The sequence below is a fragment of the Lynx rufus genome, unplaced genomic scaffold (genome assembly GCF_022079265.1).
Source record: "Lynx rufus isolate CCGP_SWC_20201006 ecotype Redwood Valley unplaced genomic scaffold, mLynRuf1.p SCAF_9, whole genome shotgun sequence".
Taxonomy (NCBI): Eukaryota; Metazoa; Chordata; class Mammalia; order Carnivora; family Felidae; genus Lynx; species Lynx rufus.
Window position 1 is genome coordinate 102,327,743 of NW_025814897.1, and position 6,190 is coordinate 102,333,932.

Here is a 6,190-nt window from a genome sequence, read left to right on the forward strand (position 1 = left end):
AGCCTAACTGAATATATTTTTTGAACTCATATTTTATTTTTTGAACTCATTGAACTTTATTTTTGAAGGTTATTTTTTGAACTCATATTGAATCTAGTTCAAGACCCCAAACATTAGTAAGAATGCCTCAAATTAAGCATTGTTAGTGTTCCCCTTGCCCCTTGTGGTACAAGAGCCTCAGGGTTTACTTGGTACTGAGGGAAATGAAATGATAGAAGATGCCCCTTTTTCAAACATAGCAGCATACTCATTACTTCTGCTACACAAAAACCATTTTCACTGGTCAATATTTATTGATTCTTCCACTGTGCCATGCAATGAGCTAAATGCATTTTCTTACTCATCCAACAACCTCCTAACAAAGGTGGCCAGTATCCCCATTTATCACTCGCTTGCAGTATAACTTAGGAGTCACATGCCTTTTTTGATGATCAGCTTTCTCTTATGAAGCAAGATGAAATCCCAACTCTGACATTTTTCTCCTTCTTTACTACATATAAAAATGTTAAAAAAAAAAAAGAAAGGGACTGTAATAAAGGAGGGAGAAGGATTCCATTGTGTAAATTGGCCCTATTTTTCTGAACTGACCATGTATTTAGGTCATTTACTGGCCAAAAGAAACTTTATTTCTTGTCACCATACTGTGATCTTGGGACACATTGGGACCATGAGAAATCCTCCAGATAAATAGACACAGTCAAATTCTTGGAGACTTCCTGATCACTGCAAGATCTTAGTTTCTGAACACAATGTCTCACTAACATGAACCAAGTATCTGCTTCCAAGGCTGGGGCAGGAAAAGTGAGATTGGGACATTGTGTGCCAGGAAGTAAATATTACCATCAGAAGTTGATGGGTGGGGGGTTGGACGTAAAATGACAGAGAAGTAGGGTGACCCTAAGCTTGCCTCCTCCCTCAAACACAGCTAGATAAATATCAAATCACTCTGAACACCCAAGAAATTAAATGGAAGTCTTAGAGAACAAAGCTGTACATACTAGAAAAAATGACCCAGTGGAAGGGGTCTGTGTAGAGTTCATGGGAGAAAAAAGTCACGGGCACTTCCCAGGGAATGGAGCCCTGACCATGGTGAAATTAGTGAGAGAGAAAAGGAAGAAAGAGAAGGTGCAGAAAAAGAAAGAGTGAAAACACACACAGAGGGCTACACGAGAAAACCATTTCCCAAAACCTTCCATGTGGAAAAAGGAGAGGGTTACAATACCACCAGTTTCCTATAAACAAGGGAACACAGATTCCAAAGTTCAGAGGTCTGCGACATGACCATGATCATGCCTGGGAAGGTGAGCTGTGCACCAGTGGGAGACAAGAGCTGAGCCCTAGCAGCAGGAAGTCTGAGGATCCCCAGGGTCACATGGGGAGAAGCAGTTCCCCTGCTTAGAGTGCATTTGGTAGAGGTGATACAGCCTCTCCACAGGCAAAGGACCCTGGAAGTCCCTTTGAGCTGTCCCACTTATGAGTATAGGGAACAAAGACACTGGCAGAGGACTACAAACCCTGACACTGGATGTGTGTTGCAATTTACCATAAACTCTGATACACTACATGATCACACAGCGGTTTTCTGGGACAAGCTAGCACCAGTCACAGCTGGAAGTACATTTGAGAGAGGTGATACCACCTCTCCACAGTCAAAGGACCTTGCAGACACCATCCAGCTGTCCCCCTCTCCAGTACAGGAACAGAGACATTGACTGAGGGCAGCAATTCCCAGTGCTGGCCTTGTGTTGTGATTTACCATATAAACTCTAATCCACTGTGCTATTGCATGGCTGTATTCTGCAACAAGCTGCACCAGTCACAATACAGGGAGATCTTCTCCCAGAGGATCAGTGCCGTCCACACCTTGGGTGTCTCTGAAGTGTGGGGTTTTGAAACAAAGCTGCCCCTGAGGTAAAATACAGGAGTGCTAGCCTGTTTGGGAGGCAAACAGCTCCAACACAGACAAGATGAAAGTGGGGATCAGATGGAAACCAGGGACACAGGCAGGGTAACTGCGCATCTGCGAGGGCTTACTGAAGAAGAGTGGCGCACGTTTCCTGCTCCAAGAGGAGAGAATGGGGTGAAGCCATTATCCCACCCACCAGCTTGATCCACCACAATGAACTAAACAGAGCCACCAAGTGAAAAAGGGAACTGCTACACCAAGCCCCGCCCCCTGTGCCCTGCAGGCACATCCCCACATGGGCAATTTCACCTGAGAAACAGAGCAGCAAGCCTTTCCCCAGTAGACCAGTACAAACCCCTTGTCCACACCAAGTCAAAGGATCATAGAGTGCTACAAAGCTTCAGCTCTAGGGTAAAAAAGATCTAGCGTCTTTTGGGGGTTTTTTGTTGGTTGGTTGGTTAGTTTCTTTTTGGTTTTTTTGCTTTTGTTTTTGTGCTTCTTTTTGTTTGTTTTGTTTGATACAGAAAGCAAATTTTTATTTGTTTAAATTTTTATATTTTTATTATTTCTTATTTTATATTTTTTTAATTTTTAATTTTTTTCCTTTTTTTCTTTTCTTTCTTTCTACCTTTTTTTTCTGTTAAGCTTCTTGTGACAAGCAGACCAAAACACATCCAGTATCTAGCTTCCTTTATGTATTTTATCTTATTTTTTTATTTTTTCTTTGATTTTTTAATTTTTAATTTGCCTTATTTTGCATTTATTTTTCTTTCTCTCCAAAATGACAAAATGGAGGATTTTATCCAAAAAGAAAGAATAGGAAGAAATAACAGCTAGAGATTTAATTAATGCAGATATAAGTCAGATGTCTGAATTAGGATTTAAAATAGCAATTATAACAATACTAGCTGCCTTGAAAAAAGCATAGAAGACACTAGAGAATCTCTTATTGCAGAGATAAAAAACTATAATCGAGTCAGTCTGAATATAAAAATTCTATGACTGAGATGCAATCCCAAATGGAGACCATAAAAACAAGGCTGCACAAAGCAGAGGAGCAAATCAGTGATATAGAAGATAAAATTATAGAAAATAATGAAGCTGAAAAGAAGAGGGAAGGGCAAGTCATGGACCACAAAGGCAGACTTAGGAAACTCTGAGACCAATTAAAATGTAACAACATTCATATCATAGGAGTCCCAGAAGATAGAGAGAGAGGAAATGGGGCAGAAGGTTTATTTGAACAAATTATAGCTGAAAATTTCCCTAATCTGGGGAAGGACACAGACATCAAAATCCAAGAAGCACAGAGAACGCCCATTAAATTCAACAAAAGCCAATCATCTTGACATCTAGGTGGCTCAGTCGGTTGGGCATCTGACTCTTGATTTAGGCTCAGGTCATGATCTCACAGTTTGTGGGTTCAAGTCCCAAGTCAAGCTCTTTACCTGTGTCAGCACAGAGCCTACATGGAATTCTCTCTCCCTCTCTCTCTGCCCCTTCCTCACTCATTCTCTCTCTCTCTCTCTTTCTCTGTTTCTCTCTCTCTCAAAATAAATAAACTTAAAAAAATTTTTTAAAAAGCTGTTCATCACCAAGGCATATCATAATCAAATTCACAAAATACACAGACATGGAAAGAATCCTGAAAGCAGCAAGAGGAAAAAAGTCCTTAATCTACAAGGGAAAACAGATCAGGTTTACAGCACATCTGTTCACAGAAACTTGGCAGACCAGAAGGGAGTGGCAAGAAATATTCAGTATGCTAAATGGGAAAAATATATAGCCAAGAATTCTTTATCCAGCAGGACTGTCATTCAGAATAGAAGAGAGAGTTTCTCAGACAAACAAAAACTAAAGGAGTTCATGACCACTAAACCAGCCCTGCAAGAAATTTTAAAGGAGACCCTTTGAGTGGAAGAAAAAAAAAAAAAACTACCAAAGCAACAAAGACAAGAAAGGACTGGAGAACATCATCAGAAACACTAACTCTACAGGTAACACAATGGCACTAAATTCTTATCTTTCAATAATCACTCTGAATGTAAATGAACTAAATGCTCCAATAAAAAGACATGGGATATCAGAATGGATATATATATATATATATATATATATATATATATATGCACACACGCTGCCTACAAGAGGCTCATTTTAGGCCTAAAGTCACCTGCAGATTGAAAGTGAGGGGATGGAGAACCATCTATCATGCTAATGGAAACCAAAAGAAACCCAGAGTAGCCATACATATATCAGACAAAATACATATTAAAAGAAAGACTGTAACAAGAGATGGAGAAGGGCACTATATCATAATTAAGGGGTCTATCCATCAAGATCTACTAATTATAAATATTTATGCCCCAACTTTGAAGCAGCCAAATATATAATCATTTAATAACAAACAAAAACAAACCCACTGATAATAATACAATAATAGTAAGGAATTTAACACACCACTTACAACAATGGACAAATCATCTAAGCAGAAAATCAACAAGGAAACAATGGCTTTGAATGACACACTGGACCAGATGGACTTGACAGATAGAACATTTCATCCTAAGGCAGCAGAATAACCATTCTTTTAGAGTGCACATGAAACATTCTCCAGAATAGATCACATACTGGGTCATGAATAAGTCCTCACAGGTACAAAAAGATCAAGATCATATCATGCATATTTTCAAATCACAACGCTATGAAATTTGAAGTAAATCACAAGAAAAAAATTTGAAAGGCCCTCAAATATATGGAGGTTAAAAAACTTCCTACTAAAGAATAAATGGGTTAACCAGGAAATTAATGAAGAAATTAAAAAATACATGGAAGCAAATGAAAATGAAAACATGATGGTCCAAAACCTTTAGGATGCAGCAAAGGCTGTCCTAGGGGGAAAGTACATTGCAATTCAGACCTATCTCAAGAAGCAAGAAAGGTCCCAAATACACAACCTAAGCTTTCACCTAAAGTAGCTAGAAAAGAAAGAACAAGTAAAGTCTAGCACCAGCAGAAGAAGGGAAATAATAAAGATTAGAATGGAGAAAAATGATATAGAAACAACAACAACAACAACAACAACAACAACAAAAAACTAGTAGAAAAGATCAACAAAACTAAGAGCTGGTTCTTTGAAAGTATTAACAAAATTGATAAACCCCTAGCCAGACTTACCAAAAAGAAAAGAGAAATGACCCAAATAGATAAAAATCATGAATGAAATAGGAAAAATCATAACTAACACAACAGAAATACAATTATAAGACAATATTATGAAAAATTATATGCCAACAAAGTGCGCAGTCTGGAAGAAATAGACAAATTCCTAGAAACTCAGAAACTAACGAAACTGAGTAAGGAAGAAATGGAAAATTTGAAAACATCCATTACCACAAAGAAATTGAATCAGTAATCAAAAATCTTCCAACAGGTCTGCCTGGGTGGCTCAGTCAGTTGACAATCCAACTCTTGATTTCAGCTCAGGTTATTATCCCAGGGTCATGGGATGGAGACCTGTGTCAGGCAGAGCATGGAGCCTGCTTAAGATTCTCTCTTTCTGTCTCTCTGCCCTTCACCCCTGCTGTCACTCTCTCTCTCTCTCTCTGAAAAAAAAAAAAAAAGAATCTCTCAACAAACAAGAGTCCTGGGCAAGATGGCTTCCCAGGGGAATTCTACCATACATTTAAAGAAGAGTTAATACCTATTCTTCTCAAACTGTTCCAAAAAATAGAAATGGAAGGAAAACTTACAAGCTCATCTATGAAGCCAGCATTACCTTGATGCCAAAACTAAATAAAGAATCCACTAAAAAGGAAAATTATAGGCTGATATTCCTGAAGAACATAGATGCAAAAATTCTCAACAAGATATTAGCAAATTGAATTCAATAGTACATTAAAAGAATTATTCACTATGACCAAGTAGGATTTATTCCTGCTGCAAGTCTGGTTCAATATTCACAAGTCAATAAACATATGCACCACATTAATAAAAGAAAGGATAAGAACTGTATGATCCTGTCAATAGATGCCGAAAAGGCATTTGACAAAATACAGCATCCATTCTTGATAAAAAAAAAAAAACCCTCAACAAATTAAGGATAGATGGAACATACCTCAACATCATAAAGGCCAAATACAAAAGACCCAAATATAATATCATCCTCAATGGGGAAAAACTGAGAACATTTCCCCTAAAGTCAGGAAAAAGACAAGAATTCCCACTCTCACCATTACTATTTAATATAGTACTGGAAGTCTTAGCCTCAGCAATCAGACAACA